Source organism: Spinacia oleracea, chromosome 4 (genome assembly GCF_020520425.1).
Source record: "Spinacia oleracea cultivar Varoflay chromosome 4, BTI_SOV_V1, whole genome shotgun sequence".
NCBI lineage: Eukaryota > Viridiplantae > Streptophyta > Magnoliopsida > Caryophyllales > Amaranthaceae > Spinacia > Spinacia oleracea.
Genome location: NC_079490.1, coordinates 22,029,397 through 22,054,435, shown reverse-complemented (window position 1 = coordinate 22,054,435; position 25,039 = coordinate 22,029,397). Strand labels below are relative to the sequence as shown.

General features: G+C 36.7%; 1 long non-coding RNA gene, 1 other non-coding gene and 1 pseudogene across 2 annotated transcripts; 1 reads left to right on the top strand and 2 right to left on the bottom strand.

Annotated features, from left to right (window-relative positions):
• Positions 1-1,983: 1,983 nt before the first annotated feature.
• Positions 1,984-6,005, bottom strand: LOC110798597 (uncharacterized). Its single transcript, XR_002536123.2, has 2 exons — positions 4,813-6,005; positions 1,984-2,342 (listed from the first exon to the last, which is right to left on the bottom strand). It is a non-coding gene; the product is annotated as an uncharacterized lncRNA (long non-coding RNA).
• Positions 6,006-13,978: 7,973 nt separating this feature from the next.
• On the top strand, positions 13,979-17,242 carry LOC110798596 (uncharacterized; annotated as a pseudogene).
• A 7,298-nt stretch (positions 17,243-24,540) lies between these two features.
• LOC130460227 (small nucleolar RNA R71) lies at positions 24,541-24,647 on the bottom strand. Its single transcript, XR_008920163.1, has one exon. It is a non-coding gene; the product is annotated as a small nucleolar RNA R71 (small nucleolar RNA).
• Between the last annotated feature and the right edge of the window lie 392 nt (positions 24,648-25,039).

Genomic DNA, 25,039 nt, shown 5'->3' with positions numbered 1-25,039 from the left:
ACATAGAATTTTGAGATTGAATTGAAAATCCGGCATTATGCCATCATGGATTTGAGACTTGGGGTTTGGAACATATATTTTAAAATTTGAAAGTTTGAGTTAGAAATTCATGGACTTGGAAATTTGAACTTGAGGTTTTGAACATGGAACTTTTGAGGTTTGAGTGATTGAATTGGAAATCTGGCATTATGACGCCGTTAGATTGGGTTTTTGAAATTGGAAATTGGAATTTGAAATTTGAAATTGGACTAGAAAATCACACATTATAACGCCGTTGGATTGAATTTGAATTTGAAATTTGGACTAGAAAATCCGACATTATGACGCCGTTGGATTGAATTTTGAATTTGGAATTTGAAATTTGGACTAGAAAATCCGGCATTATGACGCCGTTGGATTGAATTTTGATTTGAAATTTGGACTAGAACATCCGGCATTATGACGCCGTTGGATTGAATTTTGAATTTGGCATTTGTTCGTGAGGCGTGTTTAGGGGTTTTGAATCAAATGGAGTGGCACTCCTAAAAGACCCTAAATCGGCGATTTTAAATGCATGAGGTTTGAATGATGCTCCTAGGGGTTAGGTTTCCTAGTTGGAGGCTAATGGTTTTGGCAAAGCTAGAACTCGAGGTTAGCCATTCACACGTGCAAAGACTCTCACACAATGCATAAATAGCACGATGTCACACTAACATGGATTATGAATGCGACATGTAAAGTTCTCAACCTAAGGTCGGTCTAAGTTTTGTATGATGCAAGTGGTCGGCTTTGGGTGTCGAAAGGGTGTTTGACTAAGAGGCGGATCCGGCAACGCTATTTCACCTCCTCAAAGTGGAGGTGTTGGTTGGCGGACGACCTCCATACTTGGCATCAGGAATTTCAAGCAAGTGTCAAGTTTCGGTAGGCGCGGAAATGGTCTCACACTTTGGTCAGGAACCGTATGGAGAGTCACCATTTCGTTGCCCCCGGGGCTAACCCGAATGTAAAACACATTCATATTGGGCAAGGTAGAAATTCGTTTTGCACAAATATGGTTTTCGTAATATGTATGTCATGCCTAGAAATTGAAAATTGTACTCCAATATTGTATTTGAAAAGCTCGTTTTCGGCATTCGTTCTCAAGGTTTGGGAGCGTTCTTCGACATTCAAAATCCGAACTGAACTCCCACTCGAAAACTTGGGCAGCATGGGCAACCAACCACTGGAAGCCACCGTGCTGAATGCAGGCAGCAGCGCCTGGCGCAGGGGCCTGCGCCCAGCGCTACTGCTAGCATCCAGAACTTGAGCGTGGCAGTGGCAAGTTGCTCAAAGCTTGCTCGTATAATCGAATTGAAAGTTAGAACTCCCCATTGGAGCCGCCATAATTGTAGGGGGTTTTTTTTTCCGGCGAATGAGTGTACTTTTGATTTTGTATATCCCCTACGGGTTTTGTAGGATTTTGAATTTCGAAGGAGTCGCAACCAAACGTTGTTTAAGGGTTTAATTTGGGAGGACCTTGATTGAATTTCATGGATAAGGCCTTGAATCTTAGAAACGGATGGGTGAGATCCGAGCAAGGGAACGAAGTGTTTATTTTGCAAGGTTTTAAAATTGTATTCTAATACATGACAAGAATCATTTTCGGAAAACCCTAGTCATGACACTATGTTGGTTTGAACATGCATTTAGTACATGAAAATTGCTACTTGTATGTGATCACTTCTCTTTAAAGTTAATTAAAGGAACCTAAGGTTGGTTTGTCTAAGAATTATCTTTGTTAAGCGTGATGTAACTTTGTATTTTGTTGGATTTAGCATGTGAGGTGATGAAAGCAATAAACAAGTAAAGCGTCACCACAATAAGTAAAGGAATTATTGAAAGTGCGTACAAAACCACATCACCTTGAAATGAGGTGAGTAAAGAGTGCAAAATTGAAATGGCAAAAATAAAGGTGCGATATTGAAATGCGATATTGAAGTGCGATATTGAAATGCGTTATTGAAATTGGGGTATGAAAATGCGATATTGAAAGGTGCGATTGTAATAGCCCGCCCTTAACGAGGTGCTTGCTTATCACCCTTAGCCTATATTTAATCAGCTAAACTCAAACCAGCAGCTCAAAGCCTCAATATAACATACCGATAACTACAACAATTAATAGTAATCCAACGCAAAATAATAATAAAGATTTACATTCAACCTAAAATATCAAACTTCAATAAAGCTCAATTTACACTGGAGCAACTTAGAACACAATCTTTAATCATTTTCGCCATGACACAAGCAAATCTTGCATTAAACTCTAAACATTCCTTTGCCATTTACCTAGACATGATCATCCCAACCTGCAAAACATTTTAACACTGCCCCCACCAGGACAGGTTCAGAGAACAAAGTCAGGGAACACGAGTACACACTGTCCAACCTTAAATACATTTGATAGGTGGCTCAAATAGTTTTGGTTTTTGTTTCATTTTATTTTGGAAAGCACTTCACTTGTTCAAATCACATTAGTTAGACAACATTGTTTGATAAAAGCATCAAAATTCCTTTGAAATTTGTTTCACGATTTCACGAAGCTATTATCATTCAAATAATAGTTTAGAATACAAAATATCCACATATCATAATCTCCTCACATAACTTCCAAATTTACAATACATCAAAAGTTAGTCTCATGACTTATGACTCATCTAATTATTTTCATATTCTTGATCATTTCTAATTCTACTTCATCTAACACTTACTCATAACGGCAACCCATATATTTCTCCAATTGTAACCTTTTTCAAACCATGAAATATGCAACAAGTAAAACTCATAATATATATGCATTCTTAACTCAATGTAATACTCATTGCCACAACATTGCCAAGTTTCGCTTCGTAATATTCTTACATACATAATTCAAATACATATCACATACTCATGAGAAATCAATTATTCCATGGGAAAGCCATCGCATCAATATTTCAAGTTCATAAATTTTTCGTTAAGATATTCTCATAAACACAATTCAAAATAAGTATTCTTGATGTTTCAAAGATAATATACATATTCATTTGGGGAAAGAGAACATGGATAGGGCCGGTTACCGTAACCTCTCTCCCTATCTTGGTGGGGTCGTCACCCTCCTAGAAATCATCTGCTTGTAAGACTTAACCAGGGCATGTCCTTATATACAGAGCGACATGCTCTAAACATACAGAGCACCATGCTCTAATCATACCGAGCGCCATGCTCAAATCATACAGAGCCTCATGCTCTAATCATAACACATATATGTTCATCACTGATGTATGTGAGTGCCGTACTCAAAGCATACACAACTTCTTTCCCCTTAACTCTGGTAACATAGATATGATAGTTTATTAAGTACTTATTGGCAATTTACTTGAAATTTTCTCTAAGAAACATTTCATTTAACCTTGCTATGAATATTGTTTTCACCAATTTCATAAGAATTGAACCATTAGTTAGACACAAACACATACCTTAAGGTTTCCCAATATCACAAATTGTAGATAGTCCTTTAACCTGATCACTCATCAACCTTGATACTTTGGTGATAACTTGCTTTATCAGTACTCCAACTTTATTGATCTAGTTGAGACATATACATTCTTAATTATTCCCAGCTTAACTTCTTAGAAACAAATCACTTGCCATTGGTAGCAATATCAACTAGACTCGTGCTATGATCTCGTTATATTCTCCTTAACTAGAATCACCCTTGTTCTCGATTATACTCATAGACCATTGACTAGTAATTGGTCGCAGTGAGTGACATTAATTTAAGAACCTAAAGTTATTAATAGCTTATACTTTCCTTAAATCCGAGTTCATTCTTTTATAACTTAGTGTGCCTGAAAGGTATTTTATAAAAGATTTAAACAATCTTTGATATTGAAAATAGTCTTTATTTAATAAGGACTAATAATCAGTTTCTTTTAGATTTACTAATTTCAAAACACTATAGCTTAGTTGCCAATTCAAACTCATTTTATCATTCCTTGGAAGAACTTTTACCATTCTTTAAAAAAAATCATTTTTGGGAAACTTTATTTAAAGAATTATTTTTCTTTGTAAAAATATTGTTGTCTTTTAGGAAAACATGTTCATAACAAAATACATTTCAATTACGGTAGTACTCATAACAAGTAACTTTAGTTATTCAAAATTAGCTTCATCACAAATTTTACAATTTAATAAAAGAAAACATTCGATTTTAAGAAATTCAAAGGGAATATAACTCAGTAAAATTAAAATATAAACCTTCTTTGAAAATAACTCTTTTAAAATAATTTTCAATTATACCTTTGTTTGCACTAACTTCTAGTTTGTACCTCTTATAAAATTTACCGTTAGAACTTAATTTCTTAAGAACTCGAGTAAAAATGCTTCTACTGTCAATACGACATTGCTTAACCATCAATGTACCCAATTTGAGATTAACTCTTGTTCATGACACTTCTTAATCTTTTGGATTCATTCACATACTTCGTAATTAACCATGTCATTGTTTTATTCACAAACTCAAATTGGAGTATTCTCGACGGGTTTTATTCCCAAAGCGCACAGTTTTATCTCACTCACAACTCACAAGCATTTACAATATCAAAACCGTTTCATTTCATCGATCAAGAAATAAAATCAATAAATCATTTCATTTAAACAAACAAACAATAAAATTCATTTGCAAAGCGCAAATTCAATTACCAAAGCACAATTTAACTTGTAATGCACAATTTAAAATCAACATATATACATATACATATTACTTGAAACACAAAATACATTTTCAAACATCGAAGATGGTTGGACAATGTGTACCTTAAATCTGAATGCATAAACTCCAAGCCAAACATTCAATCATTATTCCCCGCCCTTAACTCCATGATATGATTCTCCGTATTTGTTCTCCAATTCATTTTACCTCAACACATAAGGACATAAATTAATAAATACTCACTATCATCCTATTGGAAACCTAATCGAACTCTCTAAGAATTCCTTTTCAATAAACTTATGAAATTTGTTTTAAGATTAGCCATAAAAATTGTTTTGCTTTTAATAAAATCAAATTGAATTTATAAACGTAGTTAGGACTAAAATGGTAACTATAATACTTGTTTAATTCATACATTAAATATAAAAATTCTTAATCATATTCTTATTTAGAAAACCTTTTTAAGAAAAAGGTGTTAACTTGAATTCCTTAATAATGCTATAAAATAGCTTAAATTAATAAATTTAAATCTTCATAATTCCCTAAATAATACTAAAATCAATTCCTTGAAATTATTACAGTTGAATAGCTAAACTAAAAATAGATGAAATAAAATTAGGGGGGTTTGAACGATACCCTTAAGGAAACAATGAAGCAGGAAGGAAATCAATGACAACAAGAATCAACAATAACCATAGCAGCAATAGCTCCAACAAAGCTACGGAGCTCCAACGAACAAAGAGGAAGCAGTGGATGCAAGGGAGGCAGAGGAGAAATAAACAGCAACAACAAGGCAACCACCCGATGGTCATCGGTGATGGTGGCGAGCCAACAGAGGCGGCGACAGCCTCTCGCCGGAGGTGAGATAGAAAATCATAGAAATAGGAAGATAGGGTTTGTGATTTTCCAATTCAATCAAATTTAAATCATTTGACAATAGATTAGAGAGATTACCCAATTGAGTGGTGGAAGATCAATGACGGCAATAAGGGCCACCAATGGTGGCGACAGCGGCGGCGACACAATCACAAGGAGAGAGTGCAAAGGTGGGATGAGAACCGAGCCTCGACATCACCAACGAACCACGAGGGTTGTCGAGCCGACGGGGGAAGAATGAGATGGGGACGAAGCACGGCGGCGACGCTGGTGGCACGCCGGAGCAGGACCGAGAGAGAGAGAGAGAGAGAAAGAAAGAGGGAGAGTGTCGGTGAGACAAGAGGGAGAGGGAGAGGAAGTGCAATAGAGTTCCAGAAAATGGAAGAAAGAAAATAAAATAATTGAGATATTTTTGGAGTATTTTGACTCTTCACTTCCTTGGTCAACATCTAGAAGAGAAAAGAGTTATACAATCAAGAATGCAAATCGGTTTATTTGTTTACTTTATTTCATGTAAATCTTAATCTATAATTTACTTTTAAAATAAATATTTATAAACTAGTTTTTTTTTTGAAATTATTCATTTAATATAATTAATTTGTTAAAATAATTCCTTGCCGCTAATTCATTTAATAAATAAATAAAAAATTGATGAACTTATGTTTTAAAATTAAAGTTTGAGTTTACGAAATAGTTTAAGTGGAAACTCTCAATAACTACCATGATAAATTATTAAGGTTTAAAATATACCATTCTAAGATAATTTGATTATATATATCAAAATAATTTTGCTAGTTCCTTTAGTAAAATATGAACCGAAATTTTTAAAGCTTCTACGTTCAAGGGAAATAATAAAAGAAAATAATATAAATTTTAGTATAATAAAATATTTAATCTTAAACCTATACTTGAATGGGTTTCAAAAATTTCAGCTCAATGTAATAATTTGCGAATTAATCTTCAAGCAAGTTTAATAGGTAATAATAAACTTAAATCCAATCGTTAATAAAATCTTAAATTATAGACTCGAATTCGTTTCAAAATAATTTTTAAGAGTGAGAATAAGACAATACTTATACTTTACAGCAAACCCAGAGCTGCTTAAAATCTGGGCTATTACAACGATATTGAAACGCGTTATTGAAATTGCAGTATTGAAATTGCATTATTGTATTTGAGATCCGAACGCCAAACGACTACTTAATAATATGTGTGTCCGACACGGATTCAATTCTAAAAAAAATATCAACTTTAAGGTGAGTTGCTCATCACAAAGTGTATTAGATTTTAGTTGTTGAAATATAACTTTGAACATTAAACTTTGAACATTGAACTTTGAATATTGAATCTTGAACTTGGGAGGCTAAATGCTTAAGTCCAAATCTTTTAATGTGAAAAAGATAGTAACTTTAATGTGCTCCACAACTTTGACATTGATTCTAGTTTAAGGAAGTGATTACAAACAACCTTAAACATCATAGAATCCATAACTTGTATTTGAATCATGAAAGGGTTTTGATTTTGTAAAAATGTATGATTGTTGTAAGTAACACTTTTAAGAGTAAAAGTGTCAACTTTACTAATCATTTTTGGAACAAAGATTGAATCTTGTATGATATAATGGAAATGGTGTTTTGGACAATCATTTAGAGAGGGTTTCAAGAGTGAAACCTTCCAAAGATGACACCTTTGGCACAGTTTTTCCTAGTTAATCAAGGGTATGAACCCTAATGATAACATCATTGGATTTTGCATTTAGAAAGGTAGAAGAGTAGAATGCATTGCAGATTTAAGTAGGGATTCGGAATTACCTATTTAGGATTAGGTTGGATTTCCGATTAGTGCTCCCGGCCAATTGCTTAAATACTTGAAATTGTATAGGAAATTGTAGTTTAGAATTTGATTTTTTATTTTGATTTTGAGAGCAGATTTTGAAATTACGGCGATGTATTTGATTTGCTGCCGCAAATGCTTAAGAAATGAGGGCTTAAATATAGGATTAATTGGCTAAAATCGAAAATCCAGTTGCGCCTGGCGCAGAGCCTGCGCTTGGCGCAGGTGACGTGGCTCTGAATCCGCCAAAGCAAGGATGCCGTCCAATTGCCTTTGTCTCATATGGTTGTACCGTTGTACGAATTGTACGAAGTTGGCACGTAGTGAATGCTTAAGGATTAAGGCTTGATTTGCGTCTAAAAACAAGCCGTTTTCGGGTTTGAACTCGGTTTTACGGGACGGGGCACGGCATGCTCGATTTTTTGGGTCGGCGCCCGAATTTGGGTTGCTTAATGTCATTTTGACTAGATAAGGCCTTGTAAAACCAATGGAGAGGTCCATTGGGTGAGATTGTGTTTGGATTTTGAAATTGATTTTTTGAAATTGAATTTTGGACCGAGTTCCGTAATGGAAACGGGCTCGGGAATTGGATTTTGGAATACATTTTAGCAATTGGGATTTCTGTATGGAGTTGCACCAACCACCTAGAAAGGATAATAGTATCGTCATCATCCCATTAGGGGAGACACGATTTAGGTGTCTACAACTACCATAATGAGTGTAAATCCATACAAAGCGTCCGGCCCTGATGGTTTTCAACCGGTTTTTTATCAGCGTTTCCTGAGTTTAGTAGAACCTTCTGTCTCAAGGACGATGATGGACATCTTGGAGGGAAGAGATTTCCCCGAGGAATTAAACAAAGCATTTCTTGTCTTATCCCTAAGGAAGTCAACCCTCAGTTTGTGAATCAATTTAGGCCAATAGGCCTTTGTAATATCATCTATAAAATGGTTACAAAGGTACTGGTTGATAGATTGAAAGCAATAGTTCCCTCGGTGATCAGTCCCACTCAATGCAGTTTCGTGCCTAAGTGGAAAATTACAGATAACATCATTATTGTGCAGGAAATGTTACATACCACGAGAAGAAAGCAAGGGAAGGTGGGTTATATGGCAATTAAAATCTATTTTGAAAAGGCTTACGATCGTCTTCTATGGAAGTTAATTAGACAGTCACTCTTGGAGTTAAGGTTGCCTCAAAGTATGTTGGACTTAATAATGAATTGCTTGTCTTCTACTAGCCTCCAAATTCTTTGGAACGGAGAAACTACTGAGAGTTTCACCCCAAGACGAGGAATTCGACAAGGAGACCCTCTTTCTCCCTACTTATATGTCATATGTATGGAAAGATTCACACACTTGATTGAAAATGCTATTAATATGGGTGCTTGGAAGCCGGTGCGAGCTAGTAGAAATGGCCCAATTATTTCAAACTTGGCATTCGCTGATGATTTAATACTCTTTGTGGAGGCCTCTGTAGATCAAGCAAATATAATTGTTGTTTGCTTAGAAGAATTTTGTGCTAACTCATGAAATAAAGTCAACAATAGCAAACCAAGAGTTTTCTTTTCAAAAAGCACGGATTATAAAATCTATGGGAATATTTGCAATTCCATTAATATTTCTGAAACAACAGACTTAGGTACCTACCTAGGTGTTCCCACAATCAATGGCAGAACATCAAAGAAAGACTACCAATTCCTAATGGATCGCATAAACGGAAAACTAGCGGGTTGGAAGTCAAAGATGATCTCGATGGCTGGTAGGGCGACGTTAGTTTAGTCATGCTTGAGATCGATGTCTTACTACGCAATGCAGACTACAAAGTTACCAAGATCAACTTGTCATAAGTTGGATAAAGTCTCACGCAGTTTCCTTTGGGGATGGACAAACGATCAACACAGAATGCACCTAGTCAACTGGGACACAATTACCAAACCAAAGAATTCAGGTGCGCTTGGTCTTCGTTCCATGAGGCAAGCAAATGCAACTTTTTTCACCAAACTGGGGTGGAGAGTATTAGCAGAACGAGACTCTCTTTGGTCGAGAGTATTGATAAGAAAGTATTGTGAGGGTCGATGTGACTTTGATATGTTTAATGTGAAGGGAGATGCATCTAATACTTGGAAAGGCATTATTGAGAATCTGGACATTCTAAAGAGAGGCATGAGGTAGGAAGTTGGTAATGGACTTGGCACTAAGTTCTGGTTAAATCTATGGGCGACTAAAACACCTCTAATTACACAGGTTATTAGTCCCCCACCAGAAGATGTAACTCAACTTAAGGTGACAGATTTTTGGGATGCCAATACAAGTTGGAAAGTGGAGTTTTTTTGCTGACTATTTGCCTCCTTGTGTGTTGCAAATTATAGACTCCTTTGAGTTTCAAGACGACCCTGAGGCTATAGATAAAGTGTACTGGAATTGAGAAAGTTCAGGGGGGTTCACAATAAGATCAACTCTACAGATTATTCGTAACGAAGATCAACCAATGGTACAAAATCAACACTGCTGGAAGAAGATTTGGAGACTGCCATTCCCTCAAAGAATAAGGTTCTTCATGTGGATACTCTTCCATGATAGATTTATTTCCAATGCGAATAGATTTGTAAGGCATATAACAACTGACCCTAGATGTTAGATATGTGGAGCAGCTGAAGAGAACATTGAGAACATATTTCGTAGCTGCCCGAGTGCTATATTGGTGTGGAAAATGTTTCCATGGCTTAATGACCATGAACTCTTCAATCGTCCTTTCTTTGATTGGATTACTGGGAATTTGGAAAACAAGGATCGGAGTTGGGGTGATGTCTGGCCTATTTTTTTGCGGTGAATCTTTGGTGGATTTGGCGTTGGAGAAACAATTGATGTTTCAGTAGAGAGGTGGACATACCTCTTGATCAGGTGAGCGTCATTATGGCCAAAGTAGGTGAAATTACAGAGGCAATGAAGAGAGATGAATTACTGCTTGGAAAGAGGAAAAGAGAATGAGAATAGGTGTTTATCAGGTGGGTTTGTCCTAGACCGGGGTGGGTTAAACTTAACATGGAAGGGGATGCTAAAGGCAATCCTGGCCAAGCTGGTTGTGGAGGTGTACTTTGTGGGCACCGTGGAGAGGTCTTTGCAATGTTTGCTTCTAGATGTGGAGTGTGTAATAGCAAAAAAGCTAAGCTGTTGGGCGTGCTACGAGGCTTGGATGTGGCTTGGAATGCAGTATTCCGTAGGGTACAAATCAACGTGGATTCGGAGATTGTGGTGCAACTTCTCTTAGACACTGCAATCCCCAATTCACCTATATTTCACAACATTAGAAAATGCAGAAGTGTGTTACATATAAGTGGATGGGAAGTGAAGATTAATCATTGTTATCGTGAAGCTAACCGGGCGGCTGACTAGTTGGCAAACCATGGAGTTAACCTTGAACATTGATTGTTGTTACTAGAGGCGGCCCCGAAGGGTCTTTGAGCCATTTTATTGGAGGATTTTGGTGGTGCGACTATAGCCTGAAGGGTCCCTGCGTTGGCTGCCTGATGAAGCTCTAGTCTTCTTTTATTGTTTTCTTTCGTTTTATTGCTTTATAGTTCTGCTTTTGTTTTGTTTTTAGGGGCTTGTCCCCTCATCTTCACCACAAAAAAAACTCTATCATACGATACGGGATTATAGAAAACAAGGTCCTATAAGGTGATAAAAGTTAAATAAGGTTAAGTAACATGCTATGAGTTAAATAAAGTCTTATAAGTTCATATAAGTTCAGACCTATAAGTTGAAGATAACGCTCAGTTAACATAAAAATTATAATTTCTTAAAGGACACGTGCAACACACGTGCCTCTGACTAGTACAATAAAAAGCGCATTTACTAATGGTGGGAGTCAAATAGTAAGGTCCACAACTGATATCATAACTTATTACCGCTGACTCAATGGAGTTTATATAGATACGTAGTAGTTTGCTGAGTTTTAATATAGAGAATAATGACAAGGAAAAAACCCGTAAGAAAGGTTAGAAAAGTAGGCACGGAAGGAATCAAACCTCGCATCTCAAACACATTATTGGCTTTTTTAGATTGCATCCCTAATAATAATCAACCCCCTCTTTTGAGAGATATTCTTAAGGTTGTGAGGTTCTTCATAAGGGTATGATAGTTGGAATTGGTAACGACAAAAGTACTTCCTTGTGGTATCATCATTGGGTCGGGGAAGGACCTCTTTATTCCTTAAAGGATGTTAAAATTCGAGAGTCGAAAGTGCATTTGTTTGTCAGCAATATTATTCGTAATGGTGCTTGGTATCTTAAGGAGGTGGATCATCTTATTCCTAATCATATTAAAACCTTAATTTTGTTGTATCCTCTTTCGAATAATTTGGATGAAGAATATTTTATTAGATGGAATTATTCAAAGTCGGGGAATTTCAATATGAAGTCTGCCTACCACTTACAATTTCAAAATGTTTTAAGTCAAACCTCTAATCAAGTACCCTGGAAATCTATTTGGAAGATTAAGGTTTCTTATAAGTATAAAATGCTTCTGTGGAACTGCTATCATGAGATTCTCCATGTTGCGCATAATTTAAATCGCTTCATTAATGACATTAGTCCTTATTTTTCTAGATGCAATTCCTATTTTGAATCTCATATTCATCCTTTTAGGGATTGTGCTCAATCTAGTATCCTATGGGCCTTTATTTTTCAAAGAATTTGGAAAAACTAGGGTTTTAATTTGCATACTTTTTATAATTCAAATTGGTATGATTGGATTAACTTTAACCTCCGTAATTCAAAGGATTCGAAGGTTAGTTTTGCAGTAGCTATTTGGCATATTTGGATATTTCACGAAATACGATTGTTTTTTACCTAAAAATGAAGAACGCCTTCTCTCTTTATAATTCTTTTTATGCGGATTGGAAGGCTTCTAACTTCATTTTGCAGGGAAATGAGAAAGGTAATAAGGTTGATACCGGAGCTTTCAAAATGACTTGGTTTCCACCCAAAGAAGGTTTTATGAAGCTAAACATTGATAGCACATGGAAATATGTGAACGAAGCAGGAGGGGGAGGTGTTTTTAGAAGGCCTGCTGGTTCTTGGTTTTTGGGTTTTTCAAGTAAATTCAATGTCCATTCACCCTCAGCTGCAGTACTTTATGCGCTTCGAGAAGGATTAATGATCGCTAAGGATTTCATGATCGATAAGCTGAAAGTGGAGACCGATGCTCTTAATCTCAAACTTTTGCTAGAGAAGGTGAATGATCAGTCACATCATGATCTTGGTCCAGTTTTAAGGGAAGTGGCTCAACTGTTGGGTCAGAGTTGGATCATAAGCTTCACTCACATTCCGCATTTTTGTAACAAGGTGGCTCATTCTCTTACTACTCATTTTTCTGGTGATGGCTATTGGTCACAAGCTCCATTACATTATCCCTTCATGTTCTAAAGGAGATTTTGAGATAGATTTTGAGCATGCCAATCCAGAATATGCTTCCAATGTTAGAAGGGATTCCTGTGAACGTGTTGTTGCAATTATGGCTTCTACTGTTCAAAATTCAGAGCTTCTCAACAAGGCTGCTACTGTTTCTTCAGCTTCTCAAATTGTTTTTGGTTCGATTTTTTCAAGTATTAAGCACGTTGTTGAGAGTTTTTCTAGAAAGGCTAAGGAGTTAGTAGACAAAGGTAAAGGAGAGGAATTTGATCCCTTTGTTGTTGGTGGTTCAATAATGGCTAACGCTATAGAGATTGTTGAAGTGGAGGATGATTAAATTACCAGCAACTGAAGGTTTCTTGCTCTTTTGGTATGCGGTTGCGCAAAGAGATGATGGTGTTGAGTTGGTGTTTTCGTCTTTTTGGATATATTAGGTCTAACCCTAGTTGTTGTACAGTGCTTAAAGTTAGAGTTTATTATGGGGCGATTTTCAATGTGGTGATGGGTAATAGGAATTGCCCTTTTTGTCAAGTTTTTGGTACGATTGGGGATAGTTTTTGGGATTAGGTGCGGGTATGCTTTTTCTATGGTTTTTTGCCTCCAGCTGTGAGGTTATTTGTGACTGTACTCTTTCCTCTAATTAAGTAAATATATATCGTTCGGTTTGTGTTAAAAAAAACACATCATTGGCGAGCCTTCCAAGTTCCAACACTGGGGCAAGTAGCGCATAGTTGTTATATGATTGCAATTTTTAATATATAACCATGTTATATGAAGCCCTCTTCTCCTCTTTTAGCAGAAGTCATAGACTCTTTGTAACAGTTTATTACTCGTCATAAAGAATAATATTAGAAATGTCTGTATAGATAGATGGAGATAATCTAATGGTTATTACCAAGGTTATTAAAATCGCGATTCAAATCGTAAATTCTTACGTTTTTACGATTCAACTAGGCCCAAAAGATCTAAATCGTACCTAGAATCGGAATCATAAAAAATCGCAATTAAAATCGGTATAAAACGGTAGAATCGGTCTGAATCGTACGATTTTATCCGACTCTACCGATTCTATTTTAAGTTCATTTTTTCTCAAATTTGGGCTAGGCCCATAACCTATCAGTGATATGTTTACCCTAGGAAGTCATTTTCACACTCAACACACTCAGATCTTTTCTCTTACTCCTCAAAAACAACAACTCTCTGTCTCTCTCACTCCTCAAAGATAACAATTAGCAAAAAAACATTAATTTGTAGAATTAGGTCATCAATATCGTGAAAGTATTTGTGCGGTTCCTGCAGCAAGCTTGAAAGTTGACTTAGATTCTCCTATTTTTTTGCTTATTTTGTAAGTTTGTAATTGATAATTTGATATGTTGCGCTAGCTCGATCGATTTGGTATTCGTAAATTTGTCAACTTCAAATTGATATTCGTAAATTTGTAATTGTCTAATTTATAAATTGATATGTTGGGCTAGCTTGATCTACTTAGTTGATAAATCAATGTGATATTCTCATATTTGTAATTGTCTAATTGATTTCCTGGGCTACTTAATTTCTTCTTTAATTTGAAGTTCTTTAATTTAGTTCATTAGTCTAATTAATAAATTTCTTTCCCTTTTATTTTTAGGAATATGTCAAGCTCGGCTTCAAGCTCTAGGAAAAAGAGGAAAAATGTTGCAGGTGCTAGATCAGACTCGAGTTGGGAACACGGTACCGAAGCAAATGGTGATCCTACATAGGTAAGATGCAAATACTGTGGTGTTGTGCGTGGTGGTGGTATTTTTAGGCTTAAGCATCACCTTGATGGCACTCGTTACAATGTAGAGCCTTGTTTGCAAGTCCCTGATGATGTTAAACATATGTTTAGGAAACTATTGGAGACTAATGCAGTGAAGTCTAGTAGAAAAAAGAAAATTCTTAATGACATTGGAGAGGAAGAAGAAGAGTATAAATTAAGAAGGGGTAGTACTGGTATGGACTGTTTTGTCAATAGAAGCGATCCTAGATTGCAAACAACACTTAATCAAAAATATAAAAAGGAAGAAAGAGAGGAAGTTTGCCAACAAATTGATCAATTTCTTTATACAAGTGCTATTCCCTTTAATGTTGTTAATAATCCTGAATTTCCAATCATGCTTGAAAAGATTTCTAAGTTTGGAATTGGTCTTAAACCTCCTAGATTTCATGAAATAAGGGTTACGTTTTTAAATAAAGAAGTGATAAATGTATTGGTCATTCTAGAGGAGTTCAAAGAAGAATGGAAAAAAATTGGTTGTACTATTATGTCTGATGGTTGGAGTGATAGAAAAATACGTTCTATTTGTAATTTCATGGTGAATATCCCTAGGGGGATAATATTTCTGTCATCCATAGATACATCAGACATATCTAAGACAACAGGTAAAGTCCTTGAGATGTTGGATGCAGTTGTAGCGGAGGTTGGTGAGGAGAATGTAGTTCAAATTGTTACTGACAATGCTACCAATTATAAAGCTGCTGGAGAAAAGTTGATGGAGAAAAGAAAAAAATTGTACTAGACTCCTTGTGCAGCCCGTTGCATTGATCTAATGTTAGAATATTTAGAGAAAAAGATTAATATTCACAAGGTGAGAATTACAATAGCTAGGAAAATAACAACATACATATACTCTCGAACATTGTTGCTCACTTGGATGAGAAAATTTACTAAAGGCTGAGAGCTTATTAGGGTAGGTGTCACATGATTTGCAACTTCTTACTTGACATCGAGGTGCTTAAATGAACATAAAGGTCCACTGTTAGCCCTTTTTGCGTCTAACAAGTGGAAATCTAGTAAGTTTGTCAAAACTGTTAAAGGGAAAAAAATTCAAAGGATTGTCTTGGATAGTCGAGATTTTGGAAGAGTGTTGTAACATGCTTGAAGGGGGCCTTGCCACTTGTGAAAGTTCTCCGCTTGGTGGATTCCGATGAGAACCCCTCCATGGGATTAATTTATGAAGAAATGGGACAAGCGAAGAATCAAATAAACATAAATTTCAACAATGTTGAGAAACAGTAAGTTCCTAATTGAAAATATATAAAAATTGTGTAGATAGTCAGTTAATTTTCTCTTTTGGTTGAGCTTATTTGTTATTTTTTTATTTCTATTATGTAGCTATAAGCCTATTTTAGAGATCATTGACGAACGTTGGGTGGATCAGCTGCACAGACCACTACATGCTGCAACCTACTTTTTGAATCCACAATTTCAATATAGTGCTAGTTATCAAGCTATTGCGGAATTTAAGTATGTTTGTATAGCTGTTTAGCAAGAATGATCCCTGATCACGAAGAAAGGGTGCATATTGATATGTAAATGGATGATTTTAAATTTGCAAGAGGCCTCTTTGGACTGTCTACTGCTGTGATGACCAAAACAAAAAAAAACTCCAGGTGCTTTTTCATTTTATTGTTAATCTTTTATAATTATAATATATACGACGAATTTATAGTCACTTTTAAATCATGTTTATCTTTGCGTAGCTGATTGGTGGGATTCATATGGGGATGAATGTCCTGACTTGAAAAGGTTTGCAATTAGGATTTGAGCTTGACTTGCAGTGCTTCTGGTTGTGAACGAAATTGGAGTGCTTCTGAGATGGTATTTTTAATCATCGATCTTACTCTATATAATTTATGATTTTACATAAACTTAAATCAAAACTTAATACAATTATTTATAATATGATTTAGGTCCACACAAAGAAAAGAAACCGACTACATCAGAAAAAGATGAATGATTTAGTTTTCGTGATGTACAACTTAAAATTGAAGACAAGATATGAGAAACGAGTAAGTAAGTCTATAGTACAAAAACCAATAGTTTTGGATGAGTTACCTTCGGATGATGAGTGGATAGCTGAGATTGAAGAACTTGTTATTCCTGCTAGAAAACTTGGTTAAGTGCTCTTGATAGAGCATCAAGGAGACTTGCTAGAGAGACACAAAATGGAGAAGAAGGCACTACTGATTTTCAATGTATGATTTATTCCTCTTTCTTTTATTTTACTATCTAACAAAGAAAATCTGATTTTCTTCTTCCCTTCTATCTTTTTTCTTTATGTAAACGAGAATGTTGAAGTTCAAATGCTAAGTGATGATGATGATGAAGTTGCAGTTGCAGTTGCCTTTGATTCACATGAGATTGATTTAGATGATATAGGTGATGATGATGATGATGTCGAAATGGGGGCAACTACCACAGGAACTACCGGAAGCGATGATGTCGACAATGCAAGCTTTGGATATAATGATTAATAAGTACTTAATAATTTGTAATAGTGTTTTGTAATTTGTGTATTTTATTCTTGTTAATTTATGACATTACATGGCAATGTTTGTTGAATGTTGGACTATTGCGTTTTTGTTATTTAATATGAATGTTTTTTCCTTCTATAAAATGGTGTAAACAAGTTAGAGTATTATTTAGCGCCTATTAGATGAGAAATTAACTAAATAGTTTATTTTTAGTGTTACTTATTTAAAAAATGGGTATAGAATATACACATTTGATTATAGAATGTCATTTCCACAAAGTTTGTAGAATCTTACGATTTTACCATTCGATTTTACGATCCGATTCTGACAGGCCATTCCGATTTAAAGTAGAATCGCGATTTTAATAACCTTGGTTATTACTACTTTGCAGGATAAAGTGCAATTATCCCTGGAAGATCTAGTTACGTTTAGATGACATCAAACAGCTGCTACGTACCTCATCTTGCTACTACAGACCCGCAATATATATATATATATATATATATATATATATATATATATATATATATATATATATATATATATATATACCCTGCTCAATACACACAGATAACTTAATAGCAAGTGATTATTAAGGGGTAATTTTGTTTAAAGAAAAAAGTTACGGATTTTTCATGAAATACCCTCGAGTTTTGGCGTAATTCACCAATTGCCCCTCGACTTTGAAAAATTCATAAAGTACCCCTATTTTAATACTTAATACACGAAGTACCCCTATGACGTCATCAATCCTAATTGGTCCACTTAACCCACCCATTAAAACATTTTCTCCTTAATTAATTTTTCTTTTCTCTCACCCCCTTCCTTCTTCCTTCTTCCTTTCCCTCCTCCACTGAAATATGATTTCACCGGCAGCCACCCTCATTTTCTCTCTCCTCGCCTTCCTCTCATCCGCCGCCGCCATAAAAGTCTCCTCACACACCTTCGGCTTCCCCTTTAACCAAACATACTATAATACATCGTCGTCCCTCCTTCCAGCTCTGCCGAGTTTTTCGGTTTAACCACTGGCATTTGGTGGAAATTAGCAGCTCGACCACCACCATTAATTATAGACACAAACAACCGTCTGATTTCTGGTAGTTCTCATATTTTCTGATGTCTCTAATCAATTTTTTGGGCAAAAATCAATCAAAATTTTGGGCGAATAGAAATTGAAATTGGATTTTGGTCGTAAACTCGGAATTGCCTATGTCGGAAACTTGGAATTTGGAATTGTGGATTAGAGATGAATTTGGGAAGATCAATAAAAATACGAGTAGTCTATATTTCTACCTGAAAATTAGTGATTTTTGTAAGAAATAATTTACTGAGGATGTAATTGCAAAAAATCTACAGTTGTGTGTCGAGATTCCTTTGCGGTAATTGCTATGTTGTTCGTTTTTTCTACATGGAATTAAGGAGTTAGAATTTTGTGGATTTTTATTAATTAAATGCAATCAATTAATTGAATTTCTGAGGAATTTGTGGAACATGGGAATATGAGTATGTGGATGTGATTGTGGGAGGAGAGATACTGATAATCGACATAGACTTCATGTCTGAATTCGAGGTTGCAAGATCAACCAAGACCTACAAATCAATCCTTCAAACATTCCCTCACATGTTTGTAGGGAAATTCGACCGTCTTGCTAAGATCATTTATATTCTCTCTGAAGCAGCAAACAAAGCCTTAAGAAGAAGGGTATGCACATCCCTCCGTGGAGAAAAGCTGATTATGTTCAAGCCTATTGGCTCTCTCCACCTACCTGAATCTCCACCACCACCACCACCACAACTTCCATTGTTACCCCCAGTCCGCCACCTAGCCCACTCTCCCCAATGACTAATCAACTCCGACGGGCCGAGCCCATTTCTTATAATCTATGTTGGAAACTCGGAATTTGGAATTATTTTATGTAGGAAGCGAAGGGGTTAATTAATTAGGAAGGAGGGAGGAGGAGATATGGTGTTGTTATTTTTGTTTGGTGGCGGCTGGCAAGTCGGTGGAGCAGCTGGCGGCAGACAAGGGTGGAAGAGGAGATATGGTGTTGTTATTGTTGGATATCTTTATTTCTGGGTGGGTTAGTGGGTTAATGGGTGGGTTAATTAGGTTTGTTAATGGGTAGGTTGATTAAGGGTGTTAATTAGGGATTAGTTGGGTTAATTAGACGTTAATTGGTTGATTATAGGTTTGATGATGTCATTAAAGATATTTGGTGCATTAAGTTTTGAATCAGGGGTACTTGGTACATTAACTATTGAAATAGGGGTATTTTATAAATTTCTGAAAGTCGAGGGGCATTTGGTGAATTACGCCAAAACTCGGGGGTATTTCATGAAAAATCCAAAAGTTATCCTCTAAAAAATAATCGACTTTTATATTATAGTAACGTTTAATGATTTTGAGTTAACTTACACCCTTGTTATCTAAGAGTTTGGGATGCGCTAAAACAATCATCGAAATCTTCCGGCAAAAAAAAATCGGGAAAGAAGCATACCAAAGCTTAATTTTGAGCCACATAGAATATTGGATTGTGATTTGTCCTTGGGTCACTTATGCATATGAATTTATTTCACTCATTTTGGGCCAGCTGAGGAAGAATATGATCCAGATTCCAGAGTATCGGGAGATTGCGTACTTGTTTCACTTATATGGGACAGGGGGGTATGTCCCAGGTTGATGAAAATAGTAAATTTCATAATAACTAGGATGAAAATAAGCCGAACCGATTCGAAAATTCACAAGGATCGGGTTCCTTAACTACTTTTTTACCAAGCTCAAGTTGTGTTGGGGTGTGAGCTTGATTTTGACCTCCAATCTTGAGCTCAAACTCGACTTAATTAATTTTTTATTTGAGTTCAGCTGATGAAAACAACTTCCGCTCGTTTATAAATTTAATGAAGTAGATGTTGAATTGTTCACGAACAATCCAATTCATGTCCAACCCTACAATTCTACAAATAAACTTAGGATTTCTCAATATTTTATTAATTGGGCTTGGTCCGAAACTAAAGGCAGAATTCGACACATAAGCCTTTAAAGTTATATATATAGGTAAGTTGTTGTTTAACTAATCGGATTTGACCACCCTAATTTTTTCAGAATTTATTGTGTACCAAATTATTTGGATTGAATATTATTTTTGATAAAAAGAAGTGTGATTAAAGTAAACAGAATAATGCTTAACTTTTTTTTAAGTTACTCGCAATCTAAAGTCATGTTCCTTATATATTACACGGTCGGATTAGATTTGGATCCAATGGGAGTGGTAAAGGCTTGACACCATACGATAGCCTCATAGACCGACCGCACGTATGGAATACGAGTACTACAAAATTATGTGCCTTTATGTGAATTGGTGAGATGCTCTTGTGTACCAATAAAAAAATTCTCTTAGGAAAAAAAGGTAATATACATACCAATATAGGATATTAAGGTATACTCGTAATTGTACTACCGTACGATATGTCGATATTATTATATATATGAGTCCAGTCACCCGTATTAGGGTAAGCCGTATCATTATATTCACATGGTATCAAGCCGTCATCCGCTCACCCGTGAAGCTCGTTTGTGATAATGTTTCGGCATCCTATCTCGCGGTTAATCCGGTTCACAATGATTGAAGAAAACATATCAAAATAGATTATCATTTCGTTCGGAGGCGTGTTATGTAGGAAAAGTAACTGTTGAAACCAAAAATTTATGAATACTAGTCATATAAGATTTTCCCGATTTTAGATCATATAGAAAAATAGTTGCGTCGCGGTATGAGGGCCACTGACTTAGAAGAAAATTCCGCCACTATCGGTACAGACTCTCAAGTGACGAATTGTAATACCCCGAATTTTTAAAACTCGATTAATTATGCTTAATTATTTTTATTTAGCTTAAAATCGTTTTAAATCCTAAAATTCGAACTTTATTTTTTTTAATTTTTTTAATTAACGAAGTTTTATTTCGCTTGAATTTTTAAATATTGTTACACTATTTATTAATTTTCAAGTTCTATGATTTAATTTCAAATTTACGAGCTTAAGCTACTTTTTAAATATTAGTTATTTCGTAATTGATTTCGGATTTTTAATAATTTCAAAACGTTCTTATGTATTCGGAAACTAAATTCATTTTCCGTTAACGATATTTATATAAAGGATTATTTTAAAACTTAATTTTAATTAAACTTTTCTAAATTTCCTAAAAATAGAAATCAATTTTCTGAATTTTTTGCCTAACTAAAGTGAAATGACAAAACAACAAAATGCCTTAAAAGAATAAAAACTTCATTTTTTGTTTTCTTTCTTTGCTCTTCACGTGTACCAGGAAGAAGGAAGCAATTCCTTCCTTCCTCTCTTTCCCTCAATTCGGTCTACATTCAACCTTGAGCCCGAAGCAAATTCTCCTTCTCATTCACTCTACATGCTTACAAAAACCATTTTCAATTTCAGAAACCAAATCGAAATTCAAATCCACTTTCCTTTGTTTTCCTGTGACTCAAACCACCACCGAAAACCACCGTGAACACCACCACTGTCAACCGCCACCCCCATTCTCTTCCACCTCCATCGTCAGCCACCTCCACCACCATTTACCCGCCTCACCTCCGCCACCATCTCTGGCAAAACGCGACCCAACACCCCATTATTTTTGCTCCCTTCCCCGCAACCACTCACGCCCCTGTTCCTTCTTCCGTTTTCTTCCCTTGCGGCACCACCAGCGTCGCACCACCGCTCCCAACCACCCCCGCCACCTTGTAAAATAACCTCCGCCCCCAAATACTCCGGCGAACCATTGCGCCGCCGCCCAGAACCAATATGAAATACCCCCCCTCCCCTGTTTTGCGCAACCTCTCCACTGCCTTTGCTCTCCTTCGCGCCCAGCCGTCGGTGCCGCCGTGCTGCCAGGTTCCTCCTCCCTTCTCATCTGTGTGCAGGCCACGACCACCGCACCTCCCTGAACCACCCCACGTTCCCCTCCCCTGTTCTCTCCCCTTTTCGCACCCCCTCTCTTCCTCGTGGTCCGCCGCCGCATAACCACCATCACCGTCGTCATCACCGGCGATAACCTGCGGCGCCACCCTACCCCAGTCACCAGCCACCACCGAGCCGCCCAAGCCGAGCCACCGCCTCCTTCTTTCCTCCCTTCCCCTCCCTCTGCTGCTCGCCTTCCTCTTCTCTAATTTGGTCGACTTCTAGGAAGTCAAGAGACCAATTTCAATTTTTTTTGCAACACTGACTTCAGTTAACCCAAAACCAAAAATAAGGGTTGGCCCAAAATCAAATTATTTGGGTTTTGAATTCGGGCTCGGAGCTCAGGACGAACGAACCAAGGAAAAAGGCTTAGCAAATCGTGGAATTGAGGTAACGGTTATTGCTAGTACCCTGATATGAATGTTTTATATAGTATTTTTACCCCCGTCCCTTAGTACTTTTATGTGTCAAACGTGCTCTTAGGAGCCGTTTCTAGTACTAATGTGTGTTATTGAGTGTGCCTTGAGTTTCAGGTTTGATTATGAGAAATTGGTCTTTTTAGACCCGTTTCATGTTGATCTAGGCCACTATATGAGCCCGAGGAAGTTCGGGACCTTCATCGTCGACTTTCGGGAGCCTCGGATGCTTATGGTTGAGCCTTGGGAGTTAGACTCAGTGATATGGGCGAGCTACATTGAAGATTGCAAATCGCCCTGGAAGCTGAGGGCGAAATGCAACCATCGGGCGGAATTGAGGCAATCTGGATTCATCAACGCGCGCCCGATCGGGCGCAGCTCGCCCGATCCGGATCGGGCGGTCTTCTTGGAGCCAAAATCTGCCAAATAGGGCCGACTATCGAGTGGATCGCCCGATCGGGCGACGCCAACCTCCAGCAGTTTTTCGCGCTTTTATTTTCCGTTTTTTAGGCTTTATTTTGGTAAACTATATAAACAAGCTTTAATTATTTTTAGAGGACACTTTATTTTCTAGTATTAGAGCTTAGTATTATTTTCCTTAGCCTAGTTTTCTCTCTAGTTTATGCAAAAACACTTAGTTTAATTCTCAATAAAAATTCAAACTTTCACTTCCCTTTGTTCTTCAATAGGTATTATTTCTTATTTCAATTCATTGTCTTGCTTTAATAATGCTTTCAATTATGATTATTGCCTTGTTTATTGTCAACATGCTTGAGTAGTTTAATTTCTAGGGTTGGGGATCCATGAATAATATGAAGGGATGATTGAATGATTATGATTGTTGGCATTGTAATTGATTCCTATTGATTGGTTTATTTCACTATACAATTAGATTTGCGCAGTTTTAATTGTAGTAGTTATGCAATATCAAATTAAGATTCGAGAGATGCAGTTTGATGTTTAGGCTTGTGTCAATAGGTGGAATTAGAGTTAATACGTAGCGAGAGCCCGTTAATTCTAAGTCTATGATTAGTATCGACTTGAGAGAGCATGCTAGTCTAATTAATTACTTTGTTGATTATCGTGATTGTTCAATATCCTGGATTATTATTTGTTGGCAAACCTATATCCTAGATTCCTTAATATATTGATTCATTCGTGTTTAATTATCGTTCGTAGTCTTAGTATACAAACCACCAACCAACTCTTGTTCACAATAGTCTAGACTAATTAATTGATAATAGAAAGAACGCCTGTTTCCCTGTGGATTCGATCCTGACTTCCCTTGCTACCTAGCTAGTGGACCTTAGGTTATTTTTGATTAGGTGATACGACTTAAGCCTGTCAAAATTTGGCGCCGTTGCCGGGGAAACGGTTTTATTTTCTGTTGTTGATTTCTTATCCTAGATTATTGTTTGTTACTACTCAAGGAACTCACGTTCCTTGAGACCGGATCTCACATTGTTTTGTAGTCTTTGTCTATGCCCAGGACCGTAGGTACTAGTAATCTTACTCCATTCGATCCTGAGCCCGAAAGAACCTTTCGTAGACGAAGAACTTTCATTGCACAGTGTGGGAATTACTCTGATTCTGATCATAATATTGGCGATCTTTTTCCTTCAGATACAGATTCAGTTTCAGAGATAGAGATGGGTGACGAAAATCTGATACCGCCACCTACCCCACGGCTTACAGACTATTCTAAGCCAAGTCTGTCCGTGCTACCAAAGGCGATCATGCCTTCTATTGCAGCTGAGACCTTCAAGATTGAGCCTGCATTGATTAACATGATCGAGAGACGCCAGTACGGTGGGGAACCGGGTGAAGATCCAAATCTTCACATTCAGTCCTTTATCCAATATTGTTCCACCATCAAGCAAAAGGGATTGACTCCGGAGCAGACTATGGAGATACTTTTCCCGTTCTCTTTGAGTGGGGAAGCTAAACTGTGGATTAATGGGTTGAATCGGGCGGCTTTGAAAATCACTAATTGGGAATCCTTGGCTCTTGCTTTTTATGTTAAATATTTTCCACCTGAGAAAACGGCTCGTCTGAGGGGTCAGATATTAGGTATCTCACAACAAGCGGATGAGAGTTTGTTCGAGGTCTGGGAGAGATTCAAGGATTTGCAAAGAGAATGCCTGCACCATGGTTTGGAAGATTGGTTCTTGATTCAGCAGTTTTATAATGGTCTGGGCAATGAGTCTAGATGTTTGTTGGATTCAGCTGCCAGTGGGAGGTTCATGCAACTAGAGGTGCCTAGAGCTATGGAGGTGATTGAGGAAATAGCCATTCACAATGCCCAGTATGGGAATCCTACAGGTCTATCTAACAGGGGTGGTAAGCATGATTTAAATTCTATTGAACAATTAACTGCCCAATTGACTGCTTTACACTATAAGTTTGATAATATGCAAGCAGCCAATACTCAATCTGCCCAACCTGCTAGTGTAGCTGCTATGAGTGCCCAACCTGCTACTGTTTGTGAAAGTTGTGGAATGTCTGGTCATTATGCACCGGAATATAGGAGCTCTGTTGAACAATGTC